Source organism: Gossypium raimondii, chromosome 3 (assembly GCF_025698545.1).
Source record: "Gossypium raimondii isolate GPD5lz chromosome 3, ASM2569854v1, whole genome shotgun sequence".
Taxonomy (NCBI): domain Eukaryota; kingdom Viridiplantae; phylum Streptophyta; class Magnoliopsida; order Malvales; family Malvaceae; genus Gossypium; species Gossypium raimondii.
In genome coordinates, this window is record NC_068567.1 from 37152442 (window position 1) to 37157903 (window position 5462).

The window sequence follows — 5462 nt, forward strand, 5'->3', positions numbered from 1 at the left end:
TGACTGAAATTCACAAAATGTAACTAGAGCATGGAATAAGGGGGAATTTTTTTGATATATATTTGCGTATATACTCCTTTAATTGTTGACCATTCAAAACACAAAAAAGTAAGAATTTTGATTGTGTAAAATTTATCTGAAAACTTTAAGCCAGAAATATGTTGTCTTTTTTTTTTTTATGTTAGCCAGAAATAGATAATAATAAAAGAAATTTCCTAACTTTTAAATATTTTTTTGTCAAATTTTATTTCTTGATGTTATGATTTATCATTTTCCTCTCTCTAGAGTAATTGAGAGAATACGTATCATCATTATATCTTTTGAAAAAGGAAACCACTACATCAATTCAAAAGAAAAATTACAAAAGAAAATAATGAAAAAGAAAAATATGTGATGGTTTAATTGGTGTACCCTGATGGAAATGATTGAAGCTTTTCGTCTTATGTTTGCCTAAACAAAGCTTATTTTAATTGTCTTAAAAGAAAAGAAAAGAAAAATGCTTTTTAGTTATTTTATTTATTAATTTTAGTTATCTTAAGAAACTTTAAGATAGATTTAAAAATCTAGAATATATCCCATAAAAGTAATTGGATAACTCTTAGGATCCTTACTATAATTTTGCTTTGAATTTCCTCCAATCTCATCACAGTTTCATTGTTGAGGTGTTGGATAAATTTTCAGTAGGATAAACGTGCTTCTCTTTGTCTAATTCGAGCTTATCTTTAATGGAGTAATTTTATCCTTCCATTTTTAAATTTATTATTTATTATATTATTTTTAATACAATTGAAGTTTAATTAGTTTAAATTATTATTTAATATGAAAAGATTTTAATATATTTTATAAATCAGCGTAAATATAATTTTGAATGAATTTTTATTAAGGGCAAGCAAAATTGATTCAACTAGAAAAATTAAAAAAAATTTCAAATTATTCAATTAAATTAATCGAGTTAGTCAAATCAACTCGATTTTTTAATTTCATGTTCAAATCTAGTTAATTTTTTATTTGAATAAATTAAATATCTAACTCTTTTACTTCTTTCTCCTTAACCCCTTCTTAGAAGTCAAACCATTTTACTTTCCCAAAAAATTAATAGAAGTCAAACCATTTTACTTTCCCTAAAATGATTAACTTCCTCAAACCTCAAATTTTTTTTCTTTTATTTCTCCCAAAACTTTTACTTCTCCAAACTTCAAAAAAATTCCATTTGCTTTCCTCTAAAACTTTTATTTCCTCTTAACCCCAAAATTTTTTGAATTTATATCTACTATTTATATTATTGAATTAAATTTCACATTTTGTACTATTTATATTATTGAATTATTTAATAATATTGAATCTTTATCATTTTCTGTTAAAATTGAATTATTGATGATGACATAAAATATTCAGTTAAAATTTTTATTGGTATCAATTTCACATTTTATCTTTAAAATAATTTTATTAAAAATCACATTTTTATATTTAATATTTTTAATTTCAAAATACATGGTGACAAGAATCGAAGATACTTGAAGCAACTAAGCAAGTAAAGAAACTAACATGTATATCAAATATTAATAAATAAATTATGAGGAGATGAAAGTTAATAACAAATTTAATTACAGTGGGAAATTTTGATTATGGTGGGTGAGAGTGGTTACAAGGACTCAAAGTTATTTTTTAGTTTAACTCGAACAAATATATTCGATTCAATTCGAGAAAATTTCAAATCGAGTTAAGATGATAAAATAAGAATTGTCAACTTGATTAACTTGAAATATTTTCATTCGATTCGATCGAATACTCACCCCTAATTTTAATAATTTTTGTGATAATTGTATTTTTTATTCCACAAGTAACCTTAAAAATTGACATGTTTCCTTTTTCTTTAATATTTCAACCTTTAATCCTCCTTGTGGTGTCTAAAATCTCCACTTAGAGTATACCAAATATTTTCTTTTTAAATATAAATAGAATTTTAATATTTTTATTTTATATTATATAAGGTGAGTATTTAGTATACTAACAATGTATCCTGTCCTTGCTTGTGGCAATGTGCCAAATAATCTCTTATATATGAACATAGGTAGTCTTTTGGATGATTATTTTGTACTCTCATATCACTACTTTTTTTTTTCAATATTGGGAATAACAGATTGAAGTAAAACGATTTAAACCTATGCCAAACAAGTATCTAGCACTAACTTTAATCATCACTCCATTTAAGTTGAGAGTTATCTCACCGCCTGAATCAATTCAAACATATATTTTATACTACTATAATATTTGATCTTAATACTATATTAACTAATCACACTGAGTCAATTTTACCATCAAATAAACCCTTAAAATCAAATATTTGAAAATAAACGAAAACACACATATAAAAGACTTAACAAATTGATGTAGTAAGTGATTAAAATAAACTCAATTATATTTTGAACCTATGTCCATGCTAAAATTAATTTTATATAATTTTCATGCATTTTTAATTTTTTATTGATTTTGTGTCATTTTATTTTGCATAAGCCTTCATAACAATTTAATTTAGAAAATGACATATATGTTGATGTTATATTATGTCTACACTCATCTCATTTTATATAAATTTTAATAATATTCAATTTAAGGAAAAAATTGTGGATTCATATCGTGTTTTTGTTTTTTGTGTATTTAAATTGTTGTTCAATTTTATAAGCTTTTATATGTAATTAATTTGTCATGTAAATCTTGGCACATTGATGTGCTTGTACCATTTTGGTGTTTTTAATAAAATAATGTTGATTTTATATGATTTATTAGTTGATCTAATATTTTAGATAATACATAATAATAATTTAATTTTTAATCTAGATTCATTTTATAATTAAATAAGAATTAGGTAAAATATATTATCATTCTCTCCATCCCTTTTGTCAATAGCCATTCCTACAAATAAAGAAATTCTTGGCCTTTCTTACTTTATTCTAGCAAAATAATAACATAATTAACCTCAGAGCTCAAAATACCATAATTAGGTTGTCAGTATCAAAATCAAATTCTGCAAATTAACCCCTGTTCTTGGATGCTCTAGTAATTCTCGAGGTGCGATGTGTAATATGCAAATTAACTTAATCCCCATCTATTGATGTTTTGTCATCATAAATAAAAAATATTCCATCCATGTCGTCAAGTATAGAATCTCAATTAATCCAGCTCACGAGGTCTAAAGCTCACGGAGCGTGTCTCTGAAAACCAAAATCACATACTCAGAATGAGCCCGCAAGCTGTAGTCTATAACAAAACCAAAATAGTTCACATTTGCTCTTAAACATTACTGGAAAATAAAAAAGATGGTATGATATTGATTTTCCGAATAAATTCAATTAAATTTTGACTACCTATTTCTTTAAATTTTTAATTAGAGAGACTCAAGTCCAAAAATCAAAATCCAGTGTCGGTCCAACTTTCAGGCCAAATTGAAGTCCAAATATGTACGAGTCAATAGCAAAATCCTAGGCAAGGGCCTGAAATTAAAAGTCCAAAATCATGTACAAGGTCCGATTAACATGTTACAAAGCGCAAGTTCTACGACAATTTCACTGTTTGGAATTAGGTTTCCATTGCTGCCTCCGCTTCTCATTGCATAGGAAATTGTTTTCTTAAAATGAATCTTAATTTTAATTATTATTTTTTCCAGAAAAGGAAGAGCACCAAATAGAGATCACAATCGGGATATGGAAAGGCACACAAGAAATCAGAGAATATACACACAAAAATTACCAAAATGCACTCTGTGTTGTCACAAAGCTTATTCCTGCAAAAATTAGACAAAACAACCCAAGTATCCAACAGCGCGGAAAATACAAGATATTCAGCAGTTTAACCAAATAATACTTTCAAAGGTTCGGTTTTCATGTTGGCATGATGTTTTGAAAACCAAATAAAACCTAAAGTTTAACCAAAACATTTCAAATACGAAAAACAAAGTTGGAGAAGAGAACTTAACCATATGGTGTTTCAGCAGGTATTAAAACCTTCGCAACGAAGAGGGCTTTGAACCTCATATTTTCGAATGGACTCGTGGAAGAGAAGGGCTTTTCTTTAGGTGCTTTCAAAGAGGATGAAATAATGTTTTGAAGGGTTTTTTTTTTTAAGTGCTTTCAAAGAGGATGAAATCATGTTTTATTTTACGCATTTCACAGAGCAAGAGAATAAGTTTTCTTTGGTAGCCATGGGGAAGATGGGAGGTTAGGAAGATCGGCTGCGAGACAGTTGAGAGAAAATGGAAGAGGCACCGCATGAGAGTATTGAGAATGAACGGGAACCCTATGCTTTTATAATTAGGTTAGTATGAGGATATGGGAAAATTCCAACACAAATCTGCCAGTTTTATCCCGCATTCATTTAGGTCTCTCATTCGGGTTTTTTTTTTTTTTTTTCGTTTTTATTATTTTCACACAACTACGAACTCACACACATGTGCTCGGGCAGGAGGTCAGATATTTGCGTTTTCTTTTTTATTATCCAAATTTTAATTCGCATTTATCTAAAAATTTGAATTTCTAAATTACACAAGTATTTCTTTCCAAATGTGAATCTATATTAAATATTGTTATCACTCTAATATCTGAATTTACAAAAAAATAAATTTAGTATTTTCAATTATATGTTGGATATCTTAATCTGTAAAAATTCAAATCTAAATATGTGAAATAATATAAAATTGAACAAAAACTAATTTTAAATATTTTTTCATAATTAACAATAGATAAATGCAAAATAAAAATAGTTAAATAACAATCTAATCAAATTAAATATAGGGATTTCACAACAAGATAAATATACTTAACCTAAACATACAAATTCCAAAAAAAATTATAAGTTACATAATAATTTGTGAAAAATCTGAATTTAACATTTCCAACCATATATCAAATATCCTAAAAAAATCCCAATATGAATCAAACAAAAGTAGTTTTAAATAAAATTTATTTATAATTAACAATAAATAAATACAAACTAAATTAAACATAACAATTTCACAACAATTTAAATATACCTAACAACTGTCGATTGAGTTTTAGCTCGATTGGCATGGGCATTATTGTTAATGCAGGAGGACGTGGGTTTGAGTGCGGTGAAACGTATTATCTTCCTATTTATGGGTTAGGGAGGGGCTATGGATAGTTCTAAGCATTGTGTTAAAAAGAACATATATGATTAGAACTTTTGAGATTATTTAAAATATATATGCCTAATAACTTAAACATAATAATTTCAAACAAATTAAGAGATACATAACAATCCCAAATAATTTAACCCTATTTATATAATTCTAATTGTATATATTATAATATACCATAAAGTTAGTTGTCTCTTAAAGAAGAATATTAATATAAAGAGATCGTCAACAAGGGCGTTCTAGTGTGTTGTAGATACTTATCCAAGACTTGTATCATTTGATGATGCCATGTGAATCTCTAGAAACATGTGAA

General features: G+C 26.5%; 1 long non-coding RNA gene across 1 annotated transcript; it reads right to left on the reverse strand.

The window, feature by feature from the left end:
- Positions 1-2862: 2862 nt before the first annotated feature.
- On the reverse strand, positions 2863-4370 carry LOC105794192 (uncharacterized). Its single transcript, XR_001133810.2, has 2 exons — positions 3974-4370; positions 2863-3212 (listed from the first exon to the last, which is right to left on the reverse strand). It is a non-coding gene; the product is annotated as an uncharacterized LOC105794192 (long non-coding RNA).
- Between the last annotated feature and the right edge of the window lie 1092 nt (positions 4371-5462).